The sequence below is a fragment of the Geotrypetes seraphini genome, chromosome 1, assembly GCF_902459505.1.
Source record: "Geotrypetes seraphini chromosome 1, aGeoSer1.1, whole genome shotgun sequence".
Lineage (NCBI taxonomy): Eukaryota > Metazoa > Chordata > Amphibia > Gymnophiona > Dermophiidae > Geotrypetes > Geotrypetes seraphini.
The window spans coordinates 362,779,662-362,802,609 of record NC_047084.1 but is presented as its reverse complement, the minus strand read 5'-3'; the positions used below and the strand labels follow the sequence as shown (position 1 = coordinate 362,802,609).

Sequence of the window (22,948 nt, the reverse complement as noted above, 5' to 3'; positions counted from 1 at the left end):
GGTTTAAATTTAGAAATCGAATGGGCTAGCCTTTTCTAACTAGTGAGTTCCCTGATTGGTGAAGGGGAGGAAGAAGAAGGAGTTAAGTGAGGGATTTAAGTCCTATCCTGAGACGTGGCCGCCATCTTGGTCTTGGAAAGTGCTGGAATGAATGGTGGTAACGCTTAGGGTAGTTGATGAGTTAATAACTTGTATATTTAGATACATGGTTTTTAGTAAAGGCTGTGGAGATAAAAGTATATATTCTTTGCATTCTTTCGCAGGGGCATCCTTGATACAGTGCACGGCAAAAATATGTTGGATGACCACCCCTGACCAAGCGTTCTAAATTGATAAAGCTAAGAGCTTTATATATTCTTAAATACATGTGAAATGTGTACAATTTAGAAATTTTTTATATGGGGAGAAGTTACTTTTAATATAATTTTAAATAATTTATAATAAGTATTTAAAATAAGTATTGGACTAGAGAGTTGCACGGGGACAGAAATCCCACCCATCCCCACCCGTCCCCGCCAGGATCCTCTCCGTCCCCACCCATCCCCATCAGGATCCTCTCCGTCCCCACCCGTCCCCGTCAGGATCCTCTTCGTCCCCACCCATCCCTGCAAGAAATTATCTCCATCCCCGCCTGTCCCCATAAAAAGCAGCAATTAATTCTGACAGGATCATCAATTCCACAGTTTCTTTTCTGTTTGCGCTGCTGTTTTCCTTGTGGAATCTCTTTGGTGGAACCCTTTTTCTGTTTTCTGTTTAGGTAATTAACTTATAAACCCCCTCTTTTACTAAGGCTGACGTGTCCATTATATTATATGGACGAACCCTGCTTCCAAAGCCTTCCATCCCTGTGGGAGTCCCGTTGGCTAGAGGGGGGTCCCCGTGGGAGTCCCGTTGGCCAGAGGGGGTCCCCATGGGAGTCCCATGGGTTAGGGGGGATTTCCACGGGAACCCCGCGGGACCTGCGGGATTCCCGCGATCCCCGTTCCTGCACAGACCTTTATATTGGACCAGTGACAATTTGATATGTTAAGCTCTAGGGCTATGAGAGTAATCAAGCCCTGAGTGGTATCACTGAGGTCCTGGTAAGTCCTTGCTGTATGAGCTCTTCATTACATGATTTGAATAAGACTATTGAAGGACTCTTAAGATTGATTGCCTGACTGATAGTAAAGTATATATATAGTATGCAGCACAGAAACACAGCAGATGGTGGCAGATGAGGACTTCAATGTCCATGTATTCTACACACAGTTCAATAGTACACATTTTCAATAGTGAGAGACAGGCAAGCTCTGTAGAACCTGCCTGTCACTAGTTATGGAAGACACAGTACTGTAGCACTGCCCTCTATTGGCAGCAATGCAGTTGGAGGACTCCCACCCAGCTTAGAGGGAACAGTGAGTTTCTTTCCACTTTATCCATGCTACAAAAGCCTCTGGTTGATCTTTGCTGTTCCCCTCTCTTCCTTATTCCCAGAAATCCTCTGTGCTTATTCCATGCTTTCTTGAATGTTGTTATTGTTTTGTCTCTACTAGAGTTACCAGATTTTCCCAAAGGAAAATATGGACCCATGGTCACGCCCCCAGGCCCGCCAAGTTCCGCCCCGTTCTGCTTGTGTCACGCCCCGTTCCACCCCCATCCCCGCTCCCAGATGGCATCTGCGCATGCGCGGACGTGACACAATGATGTCACATGCACGTGTGCGTGATATCTCCGCATTGCATCCGTATACGCACAGATGCCCCTTCCTGACGCGATTTTGACAGGAAGCTTTTCAAAACCCAAAGTGTCGGGTTTTGAAAAGCCGTCCGGAACCCTGGATATGTCCTCGAAAAGGAGGAAAAGTCCGGGGAAATCTGGACGTCTGTTAACCCTAATCTCTACCATCTCATTAAACTGCTTTAATTTTATGGATATATTACTAAATACTATTGAAAAAGGTGAAAGCTAGTGGCTGTCTATACTTTCACTGCTGCTGGCACCTATACTGGTAGGCACCTAAGGATATGGCATCTTCTGCGTGCCATTAAAAGTTAGGTGCTATATGTAGAATCAAACCTAGTAACACCTAACTCGAGTTAAGCATCATATGCTTGCTTATGTGCTGGTATTTAAAACCTCAGTTTTCTTTGCCCAAAATGCTGGCACTTAACTCAATCCACAGCAAACTCTGCCCCTACTCATGCATACTAATTGTTAGGCACCTACCTAACAATTAACTTTTTTACCTAGTTTTTAATTGCGTTTTAACGGTGCTGTTCAATTAAAATGGTACATAGACTAAACCGCGTGAGACAATCACGCGTGGACCATTGCGGGCATACAATCGAGCACAGGACGTCGGCACGCTGGATTCAAACACTATTTTTAAGTGCTCCAAGGGTGTGTGTGTGTGGGGGGAAACACCCCACTTTACTTAGAACTGTTGGCACTCCCGTTGTGGGGGTGTTGGGGTGGAAAACCCCCATTATAGAGGAAACAGCCTTTTCCCCTCTTTTTTAGGGAAAAAATTGCAGTTTTCTCTGTAATGGGTTCCCCCCACCCCTCCCAACGGGAGCACCAACAGCTGTGTTAACTGATATGATCACCTTCTGGCATCAAATTCCATAGCATGTTTGAATGTTGAATGAAGAAATATATTCTTCAAATTTTTTTTATAACATACTGTTAATTTTATGGCTTGCCACCCCAACTTATTTCTGTTTGAAGGGGACCCTTTCTATCAAGATTTTTTAAAATGTGTTTGCTTTCATTTCAATCATCTCTTCTTCAAGTTGAAGAGACCTAACCTTCTTGGTAGATTGGGCATCGATTAAAAATGTTAAGTATGTGATTGATTGCAATTGAGTATCCCTGTAGGTAGTTTTATGCAAATTGTTTTCTTATTGAGAGGGTGCTTTAAATCACAGTTTTGTACACCATTCAACCTAACAACACATACTGTTAAACAAGGAAGAATCCTGCAAGCACAGGCTTAGATAAGACATACCATTGTATACCTAGCCATGACTGACTAGACTGAAACGAGACTTATGAACATTAGGTTCAGATTCATCAACTCGTATCTAGACAACTTATCTACGGTACAAGGTCAGAAACTTTAATACAGGTTATTCTCATTAAATGATCCATTTTACTCCTAAAAATGTTCAATGATGCTATTGTGTGTGTATATATATATACACACACAACATTAGTTGGAAGACAGTTCCACAACTGGATCACAATAACCATAATTGAGATTGTGTTTAATATCAAGCTGAATTATTGATTTTTATTGCTTCAAGGTATGTGAAGTCATGTTGCCACACTGTAAGAAAGTGAACCCGCTGAGGACAATTCAGAAATAAAAATGAGAGAGCTGAAAAGGTGTGCAGACATGCAGAAGGAACTATTTTGCTATTAAGTTAAAAAGCTTATGGGGAGCAAAAGAAAAATCGTGCTGAGCCTTTGTTTCTAAAAGCAATGAGGAGCCTGTAAGAACCCTGTGATTTAAAGGTCCATTGTTGCTAAGCAGCCCCATGATGGACAGTGTGGCTGGCATAAACCAGCACAGTACCATGAAAGAAAAAGCTGAAAAAAAAGTTTTAAAAAGAAAACATTTTCAGGAAATATCACACCAACTTTGATTTCTCTGCACTGGCTACCTCTAGAACACTGCATCCGATACAAAACTGTGATGCTAATTTCAAAGCATTAACAGACATGCTATCTCCAGTACTAACAGCACACCACAGATCCACCAACCTACTAGACTCCTAAGGTCCTCAAAACCAAACCTCCTGGACGTACCCTCCACCTGAGCAATCCGACTTGAAGAGCACAGGAACTCTATTTTCTACATTAAAGGACCCCAGTGGTGGAAACAAATCCCTGACCAAATCCGGTTGACAACTGACATTAAAATATTCAAATCCATACTAAAAACACATTAGTTCAAAGATACCTATCCCACCTGTTAATCCAATCTGGAAGCCCAATAGGCAGAATTGAACGGACAGACTAAAGAACCAGGTTTTTGAACCATATGCTTAAATACACCTTAGTTATGTCATGTTTTGGATTATGTCTATATGCAATTCTGTAATCTGCCTAAAATGATAGCGCAGAATATAAATCCTTCAAATAAATAAATAACAACAACATTTTTTTGATACAGTCTTCACAACTAAAAAGTGTTTGGCCTTTACTTTACATGGTTTCAAATAGTAGAACAACTTTTTTGTTAAGTTAAGATGTTATCCAAACACTTAAGGGGTCCTTTTAATAACCTTTGTTAAAAAGTGGCTTTAGTGTGCCCTTATGTGTATCTTTCCCACTCACTAAGGCCATTTTTACTGCAGCCATAAAATGGCCATTTCCCCCCCCCCCCCTTTTATGACCATATTAACAATAGCATGCAGCCATTAAAAAAAAAAAATTACCTTGGGAGCACTATTCCCTCTCATCCGGCACATGAAGCAAGACATTTTGTCCACCAGTTTTTATTTCCCTGCCACCTGTTTGGTTTGGTCTTATATCATTCCTCGGTTGGTGTGGAGGGTATCAAGCGTTTACGCAGACATGTGAATTCTGAAGTTTCTCGCTTTATAGGTATTTGGGGGGTTTGGTTTTGGGTCATGATTTAATTTCTGTTGACTACCCAGGACTGTATTGGGCAGATGGGGTTTATTTGTCAGATATTGGGCTTGATATATTTTTCAGGGGAGTTCCTGGAAACTACAGACCTGTGAGTCTGACCTCGGTACCGGGAAAGATGGTAGAGTCACTGATAAAGGACAGCAACATTGATCACCTTGACGGACATGGGCTGATGAGGACCAGTCAGCACGGTTTTAGCACAGGCAGATCGTATTTGATGAACTTGCTTCACTTCTTTGAGGGAGTAAACAGACAGATAGACAAGGGCGATCCGGTCGACATTGTATATCTGGATTTTCAGAAGGCATTTGACAAGGTTCTGCATGAACGACTACTTCGGAAAATTGCGAGCCATGGAATTGAGGGTGAAATACTCACGTGGATTAAAAACTTGCTGGAGCATAGGAAACAGAGAGTGAGGGTAAATGGACAATACTCGGACTGGAAGAGCGTCACCAGTGGGGTGCCCCAGGGCTCAGTGCTTGGACCCGTGCTCTTTAATATCTTTATAAATGATCTGGACATAGGTACGACGAGCAAGGTGATTAAATTTGCAGACGATACGAAGTTATTCAGAGTAGTGAAGACGCAGGGTGATTGCGAAGATCTGCAATGTGACATAATCAGGCTCAAGAAATGGGCATTGACATGGTAGATGAGGTTCAACGTGGATAAGTGTAAAGTGATGCATGTCAGTAACAAAAATCTCATGCACGAATACAGGATGTCTGGGGCGGTACTTGGAGCGACCTCCCAGGAAAGGGACTTGGGAGTTCTGATCAAAAAGTCTATAAAGCCGTCCATGCAATGTGCAGCGGCAGCAAAAAGGGCAAACAGAATGCTAGGATTTATAAAGAAGTGGATCACGAACAGATCAGAGAAGGTTATCATGCCGCTGTACTGTGCCATGATGCGCCCTTACCTGGAGTACTGCGTCCAGCACTGGTACATGAAGAAGGACACTGTACTATTCGAAAGAGTCCAGAGAAGAGCGACTAAGATGGTTAAGGGGTTGGAGGATTCTCTAGCCGACGTCCATGTCACAGGCGCTGGTTAAAGAATTGTGTTGCCGTTGAGCTGATCACAGCAAGGGAATCTCTCTGTGGAAATCAGTTTAACATCTGCAACAGGGAACCCATCTCCCCCTGCGAAGTTGGCCAGCAGGAGGGATGCCCACTCCCTCCTGCTGCCACCCCTCGAGCAGGAGTTAGCAAATGCATATTTAGCAATTGCCAAAGGATACCGGAGTGCGTCTCATGGTACACCATTTTAAGCTGCATTAGGTGTGTGCTTGCATCTAATGCAGCTTAGTAAAAAAAATTCCCTTAGATGGTTCAACTGAAAAAATGTTCAAAATCTGTCTTTTGCTTTACAGAAATATTCTGCTAAAGCTCAATATATCAATAAAATCAAGTGAATCATTCATTAAGCCACAGATGCTGACGTTCTATGATGCAATAAAATGGGTCATTATTGCACATTAGCAGCCCACTTTATTTAGTTTATTTATTTACATGAATTCATAGAAATGAGCATATTAATTAAAATGTGATAATGACCTATATAAATCAAATGAAAATGAGTTTGAAGATAAATAGTACACATTATATTTTGCATGATAATGCAAGCACGATCACTATAAACCTCACTGAGTTTCATTTTAATGGCTGTCTACTGACGCTTGCATGGTTTTAGCATGTGCAATCTAGCTATATGTAATTACAGTAGGTAATTAGCTTACTTACATAGCTTTTAACCTATTTTAGCATAGAATTTGCTGCAAGATTAAAAACAGCTAAATAAGATGTGCAAAATCAGCATGAAATTTTGCACAATTTCATAAACAGACTACTACTACTTATCACTTATATAGCGTTGAAAAGCGTATGCAGCGCTGTACATTTTGACATCTATAAACAGTCCCTTCTTGGAAGAGCTTACAATCTAACTAGCACAAATAAGTCAGTTTAGAAGGGTTAGATGACATTTATACAATACAATATAATATAAGACCTTATATTCCGCTACCTTGTGAAAAGACGTTAGTGCAGATTACGAGTACAATAAAACAGAAAAAGGGAGCAAACCTTCCTAACCTACATACATAGATCCCAAGGACATCGTAACAATAATCAGGCAGTAATAACTATTAGTACAATCCCTTAAAAATATGTAAAATTACATCTTTAAAAAGTTATGTGTTTTTAACAGTTTACAAAACCTTATGTAAGATGATTCCATTCTTAAGGCCAATGGAAGAGCATTCCAAAGCTTTACAGCTTAGTATGAGAAGGATGCCACCAAATACTGTAGAGCTTAAAGTGAAATTTATGAGTTGATGGAAACAAGAGTAGTAATTCTTTTAAAAGAAGATTACTCCTTAACAGTTATAAGACAGGTGATAAGGATGATGACATCCCATGAAGAACTCATAAAATAACTGTACACATCTTAAACGTAGGAATGAAACAGGGGAAATAAATCCACAAACTCAAATACATAAAGTAAGGAGTGGAATTGTCCTTAAAAGATTGGATGACCACAAATTATTGAAAAAAACGTCCTTTTACTCATCCAATGGTTCAAATGATGTTATTCATCCAATAGCTCAATTACTTGACATGTACAGTACATGTTTCGGCCAACAGGCCTGCTTCAGGAATCTTTTTTTTTTTTTATCTTTATTTAGTTTTCAAAGCCAACAAAAAGTGTAATACAATATACTTACAAATAATAATAATCAAATAAGCACTTACACTGCACAACAAAGTTTTTGCTTCCTGAACACTGCTGGGTGTTTCTTATAGAATTTTGGGTGCTGATCATGAATATTACATCAAAAATTACCCATCACGTACCATTTCAGAGAAATCTTCAATTTTGTCGTGATTTTTTCTTATATTTGGATGCAAACAATTTTTTCTCCCATAAGTGTCTTATCAACAACGGTTTGTGCCGCCTGGGTATGTCCATGCATAAAATCTAGCCAGGTTGGAAGCTGTTTTATGGAAGATGACATCCTGGGCATGTCTGGGCAGGTCTGAACGAGCTTGCGCTGTCTCACCATGCTATAATGGTGGCTTCCATACACCGATCCTGCTCATTTGGTTAATATAGATAGTCCGTGTGTGTATATAGTATCAGTATAGTAAAGTATAGTAGTATAGTAGCTGTAGCAATATAACAGTAAGTAAGCTTGATGCTATAGACGTTTTGGTGTCGGGCAATATGTCTCGTCGGTGTCGTAACAGCCGCGACACATTCTGCTATATCTGTGGGGAATATACACTTACGCCTCAGAGACGTTCGATGACTGCCCTTGTAAAGAAAGCCTATCATCTGTATTTTGGCTGCAAAATAGGTGATCAAGACAAGCAATGGGCGCCTCACATTTGCTGTGCGACATGTGCTGTTAGTCTGAGAGCCTGGCTCAGAGGTACTCGAAAGACGATGCCATTTGCTGTTCCGATGATATGGCGAGAACAGAAAGACCATGTGACGGACTGTTATTTCTGTTTGACTAATGTGTCTGGTTTCTCTGCCAAAAACAAGAAGTCAATTGAATATCCTAATCTGCCTTCAGCAATGAGACCCATGCCACATGATGACAGTCTTCCAGTTCCGAAACCACCAGAGGATTGGACCTTAGACGAACCAGATGAAGAAACTGCAGTGCAGGGTTCTAACAGTGACATTGACCCGGATTTTGAACCATCCTCATCAGGCGATCCACATCTGATAACACAGTCCGAATTGAACGATTTGGTCAGAGATTTGGGTCTGTCAAAAGCAAAAGCTGAGCTGCTAGGTTCGAGACTGCAGGAATGGTGTTTGCTATCACCAGGTACGAAAATTTCTGTGTTTCGAGACCGGCATCATGATATAACCAAATTTTTTGCACAAGTCGACAGTCTCTGTTTCTGTTGTGACATTGAAGGATTGTTCTCGGTCTTTGGTTGTGATCACAACCCGGAAGAGTGGCGTCTTTTCATTGATTCGTCAATGTTAAGCCTGAAAGCTGTTCTGTTGCACAATGGCAACGTTTATCCTTCAGTACCTGTTGGCTATGCAGCACATATGAAAGAAACATATGAGAATATGGAAATGTTACTAAAGTATGTCCAGTATACCAGGTATAACTGGAATATCTGTGGAGACCTCAAAGTCGTTGCTCTGTTACTAGGACTGCAGCTTGGCTATACAAAGTACTGCTGTTTCATCTGCGAATGGGACAGCCGAGACAGAGAGTCGCACTATTCTAGAAAGAACTGGCCACTCCGTAAAAAGTTAGTTCCAGGACAGAAAAATGTAGCACATGAATCGCTTGTTGACCCGACAAAGATATTTTTGCCTCCTCTTCACATTAAACTGGGACTCATGAAGAATTTTGTGAAAGCAATGAACAAGGAAGGGGAAGGTTTTCGTTATTTAAGACAGATGTTCCCAAGAATAACTGATGCCAAGATCAAAGAGGGTATTTTTGTTGGCCCCCAGATCAGACATGTTATGAGTGACAAGCGATTTGAAGATCTGTTAGTTGGGCCGGAAAAAATTGGCTGGAAAGCCTTGAAAGACGTTGTTGACAATTTTCTGGGCAATTACAGAGCCCCAAACTACATTCAGCTGGTAGACAAACTTCTCAAAGCATACAAGAGAATGAAGTGCAATATGTCACTCAAGATTCATTTCCTCCATTCACACTTGGACTTCTTCCCCGCAAATCTTGGTGCTGTGAGTGACGAGCACGGTGAAAGGTTTCATCAAGACATAGCTACGATGGAGAAACGATACCAGGGCAATTGGAATCCGTCAATGCTTGCCGACTATTGTTGGATGCTACAACGTGATGCACCAGACACTGAATATAAAAGAAACTCGGGAGCAAAACACTTTTAATTCTGTTTCATTTAGTCGCTTGTGCGAAACGTAAACTTGACTATATATTTTATTGTCAGTAAACATAAAAATGTCTATTTCTCATAGTTCTTACGTGATGCAGTAAAACCAAAACCATATTTGAGCATACCAAGTTGGTACCTGTCATAATCACCAAAAACTTTTCAGGAATCAAGACTTAACCAAAAAATTGTTGTGCAGTGTTATCAGTATCAATACAAAAATAAAACTCCCTCTCCCATCTAACATTTTCCAACAGGGAATAATACCAAACAGAAGATATAACCCCCCCTTCCCTGGGTGCTAAAACAATGGAAAATAAAGATAAAGGACAACTATAACAAATGCACAAAAGATGTCAATGGACCCCAAACTAATTTGAATATCTTAGTATGCCCTAGAACAGGGGTGCCCACACTTTTTGGGCTTGCGAGCTACTTTTTAAATGACCAAGTCACAATGATCTACCAACAATAAAATTTTAAAAAAACACAACGCACACTGTAACGCATAGAAAATGTTAATCATCATTCCTATTCCAGGGTTTTCAAAGAGGTCAAAGCAGATGACTCTATGCACTATCACTTCAGTAACAACCATACAAAAATAGACAAATATACTCCCTCCCTTTTTACTAAACCACGTTAGCAGTTTTTAATGCAGGGAGCTGCGCTGAATGCCCAGCGCTGCTCTCGACACTCCTAGGCTTCCTGCGCTAAAAACCTCTATTGCGGTTTAGTAAAAGGGGACCTTAGTGTAAAATATAGACAGCAGATATAAATTCAGACACATTTTGATCACTAAATTTAAAATAAAATCATTTTCCCTACCTTGTCTGGTGATTTCATGAGTCTCTGGTTGCACTTTCTTCTTCTGACTGTGCATACAATCTTTCTTCCCTTCTTTTAGCCTGTATGCTTCCTCTCCTCCAGACCTCATTCCTTCCCCCAACTTTTCCTTCCTCTTCCCTGCCCTTTCTTTCTCTCTGCCTCCCTTTCTTTTTTTTCTGTTTCTCTTCTTTCCTTCTGTCTCCCTGCCTGCCCTTTTTCTTTCTTTCTCCCTGCCCTCCCTCAAGCCACTGCCATCGGGGACCAGGACCCAAACGCCACCAATAACAGGCCCCAAGCTCTCCCTGCTTCGGCCAAACAGCATTCCTCTCCCTGACGTCAATTCTGCCATCGGGAAGAGGAAGGCTGATCAGCCCAAGATCGCGATCGACCTATTAGGGGAAATGCTGCCGGGTCCTGCCTTCGCGGAAACAGAAAGTAGGCAGGACCCGGCAGGAAGAAGAACAAATGCTTGTCTCCCGCATTAGCCCATAGCGAACGCTTGCTTCAGGGATCTCAACATGTGCGCGCTGGCTTCCCTTCTCCCCTCCCCCACGGACATAACTTCCGGTTTCGGAGGGAAGAGAAGAGAAGCCGGCACGCACACGTTAGAGCCCGGAGCATAAGTTCGCTACGGGCTGAAATCTCCAAGCCGGTTTTTTGTTCAGCAGCGGCAGATGACAGCTGGGCGGATCGCCCAGCTAAAAGGCCCTAGGGAGAAAGAACACTGGAGAGGAAGGCTGATCGGCCCGTAGATCAGGACGGCAACACGAGTCTATCACAGAGCCCGGGATAGGCTCCGCGATCGACTCGCGTTGCCTTCCTGAGCTACTGGTCGATCGCGATCGACGCGTTGGGCACCCCTGCCCTAGAATGTCAGCATTCATTTTCTCATATTTATAACTTAAGCATAAATTCACCCACCAAAAAGTAAAACTAAGGCAATCCCAATTTTTCCAATTGCGAGTAACCATTTGCATGGCTATTCCGGTCATAATAAGGAAAAGCCAACATTTAAACCTATCCAATCAGAGTTTAAGATGCTATATCATCCCACATATGACAACCTCATAAAGTCAATGGACTCGATGACTCCAGTTTGGTATTCAGGAGTCTTGAGAGTCTTCTACATTATATCAGGTGTTGTTTGAGAAACTGTATAGGTTCTCAAGTTGACACTACTGTGTGATCTTCCGTGATGGTAATCAGAGCCCAAAAAGTATCGGATTTTCTAAACGTATGCATAAAAATAGATTGATTTACACAAACAAATGGGCACACGTGTAAGCAGTGATTTTAGAGTAGCCCTAATGGGAACTGGGTTTGATTCCCACTGCAGCTCTGTGGGACTCTAGGCAAGTCAATTAACCCTCCATTGACCCAAGTACAAAATAAGTACCTATATATAATATGTAAATTGATTTGATTGTGACTACAGAAAAGTGGTAAATCAAATCCCACCTCTTTCCCTTTTATACCGCCTAGAACTGAGAGGTATTGGCGGGATAGAAGACACTAATGTAATGTAATAAATGCATGTGTATATATGTGACATAGAGAGATTTCAAGGAGGGGGAGGTGTTTTGGACAAGAAGGGTATTTACAAACGATTTTTGCATGAGGTTTTTTTTTCACATATAGGATCAGATTCAGGAAATGATACTCGATGTTAAGTGCTGTTATAATCCGTGCTCAGCATGAATTCTAAAACAGAAACACTGAGTGGTGTTGTCATTTTACCATATGCACTAAGTGTGGATTTCAGTGACCAAGGTTAGGCACAAACATCTATGCCAGCTACAAGCTGCTGTAAATGCTGGCAACTAAGTCACGGAAGTTGTGTGCAGAATAGCAAGTATTCTATAACCCCATGCCTTACTTCCAGACAGGCCCCTGACCCTCTCATGCGCCTCCAGTGACCACATTCATGTTGGAATTGTGAGCCCTGGGGTGTGCACTAGTAGGATCGGTTGCCCTGGGTTGGCTTCCTGTTTGGAAACACCTGTCCCTCCCCACCCGGCATTGGGATGCCGGGTGTGGGATGCCGCACTGAAAGCAAGCATGTCGGAATTTGCAGTTTTGCCAGGTGCACTGCGCATTATTAAACTGCCTACAAATTCTTTTGCTCTGTGTAGGGACTGTCCTTTGTGTAAAAATGGGTAACTGTGACTGGCCGATCGGGAAATTGACATTGCGTTCCGAGCTATAATTGTTAGCAAAGGTTGGCCCACCATCTGGATCATAAGGCCTACCCAGCGTCATCTCATCCAGCCACAAATCCACCGCCCGGTGCTCCCAAGTAATAGTTGGGTTCTCAGACATACATTTCCTGAATTTCATATCATAGTTCAACCACGCCCACCCAGGATACTTCTTGTGTGCTCTAGTGATTGTGTCTAGATATTTTATTAAGTATGTGCTCATCCCTGGCTCCTTTTCAATAACCACACTCATGAATATATGAAAAGCTGCCACCCAATTCGCAAGAGACCAGCTAATCTTGCGCTTTCTTTCCCGTTCTTGGCAACAATGTAATCTGTTGTCCCCATTAGCCCCCGTCTTAATTGTCTCTAATCAGCAAGGAAAATATGTCTATGAATTCCCTGTTCCATATTTTTTTGCTTAATTTTTTGAGGCACACCCCCAACGAGTGTATGCACCCCACAAACTACATCCACCTTCCTAACCACTCGTTGAGATGCAGTGTCTATAGGCTGCAATGAGGGGTTGGGCACCGGTTCCAGGAGCAGGGATGCCGCCTGTTCAACCTGCAGATGCACCCTCAGGTGCATACTCAGCACAACTACAGGATGCACTAAGCTCCCCCCTGGTGAATCCCAAACACGGTGTGGCCCCACCTCCCTGGCCAAGCGCCCTTGCCTAAATGATTCAATAGCATTTTGAATCACTGCTGCCAGGACCAGCTCCCTGTCCGCATCGTCTGATATCCTAACTGATGCGCCCGCCTGCTGCTGACTTGAACCTAGCACAGCAGGAGTGCTGGGACCAGCAGACCCCGGTACAGCAAAAGAGCTTGCCTCATCCGAACTTGGCACTGGCAGCGTGCTTGGCTCACCCAAACTGGGCACTGGCAAAGTTATTGATGCAATGGATTGCTGGCAGCAGCTTCTGCATCAAGAGGATGTCCTGGTATCCCAGTAATATGTGCCATTTATCTTAACCCCAGGATCGATTGAGACCATGACTGAAGGTTGGGTGGGCCCATAGTAGGCGTTTGGCATTAACTTCACACTTCAATGTTGTTGAAGGCATGTACAGGCAATCATTCTGTGTGTTAATTGGTGGAGTTATTATAAATATATTTACATCTGTAAACCAGATGAAGCTGACGCTGTGCTCCGGGTTCTTGGTCAAAAGCTGCTTGCATTGTTTCAGTCATGTGTCTGTTGTGTAAAGTTAACTCTTGGGCACAATGCTTTTTAAGACACTGTAATTTCAGACTGTCATGAATTATCCTAACCTCTTGCTATTTAGCGAGTTGTTCAGTGTGTTTGCAGTGCATCCTCCTAGATCAGTACAAGATTGCGTACAACATCAATATGCTCTTGAGTGTGAATCAAGCATGATCATCTGCTGCCTGGCTTACAATCCACAGTGCCCGTTGCTCGGATCATGCAGAGTAGCACATAAAGGCCATTTTTGTTCCAACCCTTCTATGGGAATTCTTTCAACAATCGTCAACTGCTGTAACCTTTTAGCAGTACCAAGTTCTTTATCAGAATTCGGTCTTCTGCAGCGAAAACCATTTTGATACAGAGACTCTTTACAAACTATTGCCTGCTTCTGCACGTATCCCACAGCGACAATTCATTTTCACAAGGTAATGTTGTGGTACGGTGGAAATATTTACAACATTTTACATCAACTTCATTCATGACATGACACACTAAATTTCATAAGAATTGGCCGAGTTCTGTGGAAGATATGGCAAAAAAAACATTTTGGTTGGATTTCTCGTTGTTGTTGTTGGGTTCGCAGTATAATTTGCAAGCAAATGTATGCTTGATCCTGAGCAAGTGTAAATGTCCCTGTTTTCAATAAGGCATATTTTCTGCTGGATTTTGTGCAGGTATTTTAAAAAGAAACGTTAAGTGCCCACATGTCTTTAGAAGTTAGCTTTTCTGCCCAGTTTATCTGGGTGCCCTGCTGTAAAACTACCATCTACTATTGAAGAATGTGTACTTTGCCTATTTACAATGGCAATACATAAACATGTCAAAAACCATTTCCCTGTCTGCATTCATCTCTTGTGAGTCATATAAGTGTCAACCATAAGTAGAAGGCAGCTGATTAGTTCACAAGTTCCCATTGTTGATGCTGCCATACATACATACTCCAATTTGAACACAACAGCAGATTCAATTGGTAAAATAGTGACGGGTATGAATATTTCATGTTCTGAATGGAAGACTCTAAAGATGATAAATTATTTCAGAAAATAGTCCTATTGGATGTTGATGCCACGAGCAGGCAAGCACTCAATTGACCGATCAAATAGATGCGGCTTGAAACGCCACATCCATACTGAATTGAATGAAGTAAAAGTAAAATGGTAAGAAGCCTTCATCCTATGTGAAAAATGAGTTGTGTAGCTCTGGTGATATATTTAACAATGTGTATTGAAACAAATAGTTCATATCAAGTTTCAAGTTTCAAGTTTTATTAACATTTGATGAATCGTTTATACAAATTTTCTAAGCGATGTACAGTTTAAAAAAGCCACTAGATAGTGGTCTCACATATAGTTGGACAAACCAATCAAAAACAAACTACATGGAACAATTGACATTTTAGCAATCTAATTAGAGACAAACATGATTGAAGAGGAAAGGAGGGAAAAGTTACAACTTTGTTCTCTATTGGAATTTACATAAAAGGAAAGATACAATGGGAAAGGAAGGGGATTAGTGAAGTTGATATTCGTAACAGAATGTAAGGGGTCCAAGATATGCAATATTACTCATCAAAAGCGTCTTGAAACAAAAAAGTTTTTAAAAGTTTTTTAAAAGATAAAAGATCTTTTTCATTTCTAATATAACTTGGCAGAGAATTCCACAATTTAGGGGCCACAACAGAAAATATATCATTTCTTCTTGTGCCAATGATTTTCAAGGAAGGAATTGTTAGTAAATTTGAAGAAGATGATCGTAGAGAGCGTGGAGCATTGTATGGGATAATCATTCTTAACATAAATTGTGGTTCGTTGAAGATTAGTACTTTAAATACTAAAAATAGAATTTTGAAGTTAATTCGGTGGGAGATGGGAAGCCAATGTGATTTAATCATTAGTGGTGTGACATGATCATATTTTTTCGCTTTGTGAATAAGTTTTATTGCCGTATTTTGAATTATCTGAAGCCGTCTTTTTTCTTTCTGTGTTATATTGATTAGAAGAGAGTTACAGTAATCGATTTTAGATATGATCAAGGAATGGATTAATATATTGACGGATTTAGGATCTAGGAATGTGGAAATTGAACGGATAAGATGTAAGAAGCAAGATTTAACTGTTTGACTGATGTGACTATGAAATGATAAGTCAACGTCAACCACAACTCCAAGAATTTTCAGCTTAGGTACAGACTCTAGAGGGTTACTATCTAGGATGAACGGTGATATTGGCGTTAAGTTTCCTTTCCAGGTAAAAAACAATATATAAATGAATATAATAAAGGTATAATAAATGAATTAAGAACACTAATTTGAGTTTTTATTGTTACAGTTGTGCTTAAGGCAACACAGCAACTCAACCCTGATGAAGTGGGTGAAACATGAATTTATGTCGAGCTGAGCTGAATTTGGGAGTAATTTACATAAGAATATAAGAAGTTGCCTCCGCTGAGTCAGACCAGAGGTCCATCTCTCCCAGCGGTCCGCTCTCGCGGAGGCCCATCAGGCCCACTGCCTGAACAGTGGTCTCTGACTAATTTTATAAATTACATCTAATCCTATCCCTATAACCTTATCTCTACTCTTATCTGTACCCCTCAATCCCTATGTCCTCCAGGTACCTGTCCAGACCTTCTTTGAAGCCCTGTAGCGTGCTTCTGCTTATCACATCCTCCGGTAGCGTGTTCCATGTATCCACCACCCTCTGGGTGAAAAAGAACTTCCTGGCATTTGTTCTAAACCTTTCCCCTCTCAATTTCTCCGAGTGCCCCCTTGTATTTGTGGTTCCCCATAGTTTGAAAAATCTGTCCCTGTCCACTTTTTCTATGCCCTTCATGATCTTGAAGGTTTCTATCATGTCTCCTCTAAGTCGTCGCTTTTCCAGCGAGAAAAGCCCTAGCTTTTTCAGTCTGTCAGTATATGAGAGGTCCCCCATACCCTTTATTAGCTTAGTTACTCTTCTCTGGACTCTCTCAAGTACTCCACAGCCATCTGAAGATCCCTCCCCCCCAAAAAAAATAAAAAATAAAATAAATAACGGTGATATTTTCTATGAGCTTTATAGTTTGGTTTATAAAATTTTATGATAGTCTATCAATGCCAGCCACCAAAGCACATGTTGACTTCTTGCTGCTCAGGCAGTGCAGACTAGGCTCCAGTAGAAAACTTTTCGGCTGGCAGGGATTGTGCACCCCTACCGGCCACGTAATGGATGTTATAATGTTGGAGGGAGCCTGAGCCCAACTTGAGAGGGTCCAGGCCCCCAAGGCCTCCCATGGCTATGCCATTAGTTCAATTATTGTGTCTTCCATCACTAGGGATAGACAGAATCCCTGGAGTCTTGCAGAGCTTGCCTGTCTCTCACCATCGAAAATGTGAGAGTGGACTATAGGTTGGACTATAGGTGAAGGATTCTCACACACCTTAGAGGTTACAGTGGCCCAGCTGCAACTAAATTTCACAGTCATGATTCCTCCATATCTTATCCAAGCAGGGCGTTGTTTTTTTGAATGTTCACCTGTTTACATGCTACAGGAGTGCAGCAAAAATTAAAATATAAAATCTTACAAATTAACTTGGCAAACAGGGCATGTACATTAGTGAAGAAAAATGGGGGAAAATAATATATTCCCTGATGAACAGCTAGAGAACAGTTATGTGACACTCATCATATTCATATAGAAGACAGAGCTAAAGTGGAAACTGTCCACCAGTAGAGTGACTTGGTTTCAAGAGCAGAACATGGAACATTGACAAAAAAAAAAATGGAATAGTTTCACAATGCAGCTGAACTGATTATTCATCTGATAAAATGCCATTTTCTTTACATTTTCTTAAATCCCCAAGCTTTTCTCTTGCTTGCACAACCAACTGCTACATAGTTCAGAAAGAAAATATATAATAAGATCCACAATGAAACCTAATTAATTTTTTCCATCCTGATTATCCACAAAATGAACTGCAGATAGAAAAGTATTAAAGTAAAATATTTCTCGAGATTGTCTAACAATTCTTTCGTAGGAGAAGATAACCTGGCTAATACACTGTGCAGATATAACTGATTTAATTTTCATTGGATGCTTATCTATCATTAAGCATTCCACTGCCAAAAACTGTATTAATCTCTTTTCATAATGAGTCATTCAGCTCAAAGCTAAAAAAAAAAATCCAGATTTCATTTCAAATAATACTGCCTACTACAATGTTTTAACTAGGCAGATATGAATCCTTCCCCCCACCCTCCTCCTTTCAGTGTAGCAACATATTACACTTAGAAATCGTTATAATAAAACGCAGCCAAAAACAAATTGGCAACATAGACTTGTTGATTAACAAAAGAACATAGGAATAGCCTTACTGGGTAAGACCAATGGTCCATCAAGCCCAGTAGCCCGTTTCCATGGTGGCCAAAACAGTTCCCTAATACTTGGCCAAAACCCAAGGAATAACAACATTCCATGCTACCAATCCAGAGCAAGCAGTGGCTTCCCCCATGTCTTTCTCAATAACAGACTATGAACTTTTCCTTCAGGAAATTGTCCAAAACTTTCACAAAACCAGCTTCGCTATCCGCTCTTACCATAACCCCTGGCAATGCGTTCCAGAGCTTAACTATTCTCTGAGTGAAAAAAAAAACAACATTTCCCCCTATTGGTTTTAAAAGTATTTCCCTGTAACTTCATCGAGTGTCCCCCAGTATTTGTAATTTTTGGCAGAGTGAAAAATCGATCCACTTGTACCCATTCTACTCCACTGAGGATTTTGTAGGTAATGACATTTAGGGGGTACTATTTTTGACACATGAGTTTCCTTCATAACGTGGCCACTTGCTAATGGCTATGTGCTAATCATCAGTGTACACCATTGCCCACACGTTAAGACCAAATATTCTATAAATGCCGCATTAACATAAGCACCGGTAGGTGTCTTACCAAAGCCTAAGTTAAGAAGAAAACATCATTTAAAAGTGTTTTTAAAAGAAATTTCAATGCATCTACCAGTGCCTAACAAAACGGCGCCAGAATCTCACCTACGGAGGCGCTATACGACATCTAACGCCACTGTAGGTGTGGCTAACACCAGAAATGGTGTTAGGCATCATAAAGCGCCTCCATAGGCATAATTCACATCAAAGGTAGGCGCCGGAAATATAGGCCTTGAAAACCTCGGTCTACACTTCTGATGCCTTCCTTTCCCGAAGGCGCAATTCTCTAAATGGTGTTGTGGCTTGACGGCCACCGGCAATGGTGCCGTTTAGAGAATCCGAGCTTAACTTATTAGAGCAGAGCACACCTACTCTTTGCCCCCAAACACACCCTAGTGCTAAAGAATTATTTTTTAGTATGCAGTTGGTACACACCGAACCTGAAATTAGCACATGGTGAATGAGCATACCCCGCAGCTGCTGGATGTTAGTGCTAATTTCAGGTTCGGTGTGTACCAACTGCATACTAAAAAATAATTCTTTAGCACTAGGGTGTGTTTGGGGGCAAAGAGTAGGTGTGCTCTGCTCTAATAAGTTAAGTTAAGCTCGGATTCTCTAAACGGCACCGTTGCCGGTGGCCGTCAAGCCACAACACCATTTAGAGAATTGCGCCTCGTTAGTGCTTACTGCCTCTTGGTAAAAGAGCCCCTAAATCTGGTTTGGTCTGACTCTACTAATTATTAATACAAATGTGGCCCGCTTGTTATTCTATATATGTTGCCTAATCTGTGTAAGTTAGGCGTGCTGTATAGAATCATGCTTAGTGCTGCCTAAGTAGTGTTATCGACTTTTATGTGCAGTCTGGATATTGTGTTTAAAGAAAAAGCTCTTATTCTTGTGTTTAAGACGCCTCAGCCCCACCACTCCACCGCAGAAAATAATTTTTATCACGCGGGAAGCATAGTGTGGTGCTTCATCATTGGCTGTCTACAATTGTTTGTTGTTTATATTATCTATCGTGTGCTATTTGCTTATAAATCTAATAATGTTAATCCGCAATGCTTCACTACAAGTGATAAAAATTATTTTCTGCGGTGGAGTGGTGGGGCTGAGGCGTCTTAAACACAAGAATAAGAGCTTTTTCTTTAAACACAATATCCAGACTGCACATAAAAGTCGATAACATTGGTTATTTTAGAGGCTGGATTACTATAAACAAATATTAGTGGCCATTATAACAGGTGCCTAAGTAGTGTTAGGCATTGCTAGGCATCACAACTTTTAGGCACATTGCATTTATGCCAGGGTTTTCTTGGCCTAAATGCCTGTGCCTAAGTTAAGTACATAATGGTGCCTAAGTTGATAACAGGCGCCTAAGTCAAAAACACACCTGCAATCTGACTCTAACCACACCTACTTTTTACTATGTGCTTTGGACAAGGCACATAACTTTTATATAATCATGCCTACCAAGTTAGGTGCCTAAGTTTCAATTACTGTATGTACTCAAATATAAACCTAGATTTTTGGGCCCAAAAGAATGGCCCCAAAATGGGTATCTCAGTATATATTTGAGTCCTCCCCTTTTTAGACCCATCACAGGCCTCTCTTGAGGCTACTTTAAGCCCTGCTGGTTCAGTGGTGAGTCAGGGCAAGAGCGACCCTCCTATGTTCCTGCCCCATGCAGTCACTCCCAAAATGGCTGAAATACAAGTTCTCACAGTAACCTTGCAAGACTATCACAAGTTCAGTTTATATTCAAGTCAACCTTTTATTCTTCCATTTTTCTGAGGAAAAAGTTTACCTTGGGTTATATTTGGATGGGTTTATATTTGAGTTTATACAATAACGCCACTTAATGACAATTATAAGGAGTTAATTGCCAATTATTGGTACAGATTTAGCCTATCAATCAATTAAGTTAGGTGAATTTATAGAATTTGGGGGGAAATGCACAATAAACCTGAGTTAACTGATTAGCATAGAAATGTCCACTCTCTGCTCCCAGACATGTTTCCTCCACTCAAAATAAAAATAAATAAATTAACTGGCCATGAGGAGGCTGCCTCCCAGGCTGCAATGAAACCACGTTGGACTCCTACATCCTCTCTTCCTTTCCTGTATTTAGGGCTATTTTTTTCCTTCATCTAAAAGTGATAAAGGAGATATCCCTTGACCAGTGCTGAGCAAGATAGCGAAACCTCCATTACTCTGCAGTACAGATAGATCGGATTAAGAACAGGGACTCTGAAGTATTCCTCTCTCTGAAAATAGAGGTCACATTGTGGTGGTCCTGCTACACAAACATAAATAGCAGAGTTATTAGCTACTTTAATTTCGACATAGTTGCTCGGTGCCCTTAATCCTGAAGAGAAATTGAAAAATAAATTAAACATTCCTAGCCCTCATGAAAAATTGCAGAGATGAAAATATTGAGTTCCATAAGATCGTTAAATTTGCACAAACAAGAGAATGTATGAAAGTGTTTACAGTAATTGTACTTTGAAATATATATTTTTTCAAGCATATTATGCTCTCCACATTTCAATGCATGAGAATCACAGTGTGCCAAATGAGGGACTGCTACAGAGAAACCTTTGACGTATAAAGAATTCAAAGACAGTATAAAAAAATAATAACTAGAATATGTTTGGGCAAGAATAGGCAAAAACAAGCAAAGAATGGAACAATGGGAGTAAAATCTATTCAAACTAGAAACAGACTCTTTACCAACAGCCACAGGATGCTGTGAAAAAAGATGTTTATTCATTAAACTTTAGCATGTACAGAGGCCTGGCCTCAGCATGTGCAGAGCCCTGTACGGGCAAGTTTGGTGGGCACCACACCCCAGGGTCCAGCTTCTGCCCCTCTCGCCAAGCCCCATCCTACTCATGTTCTGGCATAGCCCCCTCTCTCTGCCCCCCTCCCCCCACCGATGTTGTATTTTATTTATTTATTTATTTAAAACATTTGTATTCCAATTTTAGCCAAAGCGGTTCACAATTCAACATATGTGGAAGGGCATAATCGAAAGGGACGTCTAAGTCCGTTTACGTCCATCTCACAAGTCGTCCAAAGTAAAAAAAAAACAGCTTAATACACACTTTCGAAAGATATGTCCAACATTTTTTTCATTTCGAAAATCGTCTAATTATACGTCCTGCTGATCTGATCGTCCAAGCCACTAAATTGTCTATCTTTATACCACATTTTCGTCCAACTTTCCGTCCAAGTCAAAAACGCCTAGAACAATCCCTGTTGGACGTGGGAGGGGTCTGCAAAGTGATGGATTGCACACCCAGACATGCCACCTAAATAGTGGGGTACCTTACAGGGCACTGCTGTGAACTTCACAAAAAGGGTGCCATGTCTTCTCCTCCCTACAGTTCCCTTATAGGTTATGGTGAGCCCCCCCCCCCCCACCTCCAGAATCCCCTAGACCCACTTATCTACCACCCCAATAGCCCTTATGGCTGCAGGAGCCACTTATATGCCAGTACCAAATGGTTTTGGGGGTGTATAGGGGAGTGCAAATGTTTAAGAATCAATGCAGTGATTACAGGGGCTTATGGGCATGGGCCCTTCTCTCCATGGGTCCTTAACCCACCCTCAAGATGACTTACGCTGCCTCTGGACTGGACAACTAGGCTTTCCTATGCCAGGCGGCCATGTGATGATGATTTGGAGGTTGAATTTTAAAGTTATGATTAAAATTGTTATGGGGTAGTATGTGGGGGTCTGTTTTATGTGTTTGCAGTGCTTATCTGGTGACTTTAGGTGGGTTTTTATGACTTAGACCATGTTTTACATGATCTAAGTCACAACGTCCAAGTTTCGTCTAGGCTCTGTTGTAAAACCTTCAGTTATACATGCTATATGACTAAGTCTAAGCCAGCCCACGTCCTGCCCAACTCCCGCCCTCGACACGCCTCCTGAAACGCCCCGTTTAGCTTTGGTTGTTCAGCGGCACTATGAAGGCCTAGGTCGTTTAGAAATACATCCAAAACCCGGTTTTATTATCGGCACTTGGACGTTTTTGAGAAATGTTCGTCCAAGTGCCGACTTAGGCCGGTTTTTGGACGTTTTTCTCTTTCGATTATGAGCCCCATAATCTTTAAAACACACAAGTCTCATAGTTCTTCCAGAAAACAAGAATAAAACAATAAGAGAGGTAACTTACTAGCTATTTTATCATATACTGTCTCAACAAAATCATATATTTTGCTCAATGTAGGGAACAATTATTTCA

The 22,948-nt window shown here is 41.2% G+C and overlaps 1 protein-coding gene across 3 annotated transcripts in view; it reads right to left on the bottom strand.

Moving 5' to 3' along the window:
* The window catches only part of EPHA5 (EPH receptor A5), a 690,216-nt gene that overhangs the window by 164,301 nt on the left and 502,967 nt on the right, over positions 1-22,948 (bottom strand). The gene's annotated exons all lie outside the window — the stretch shown is intronic.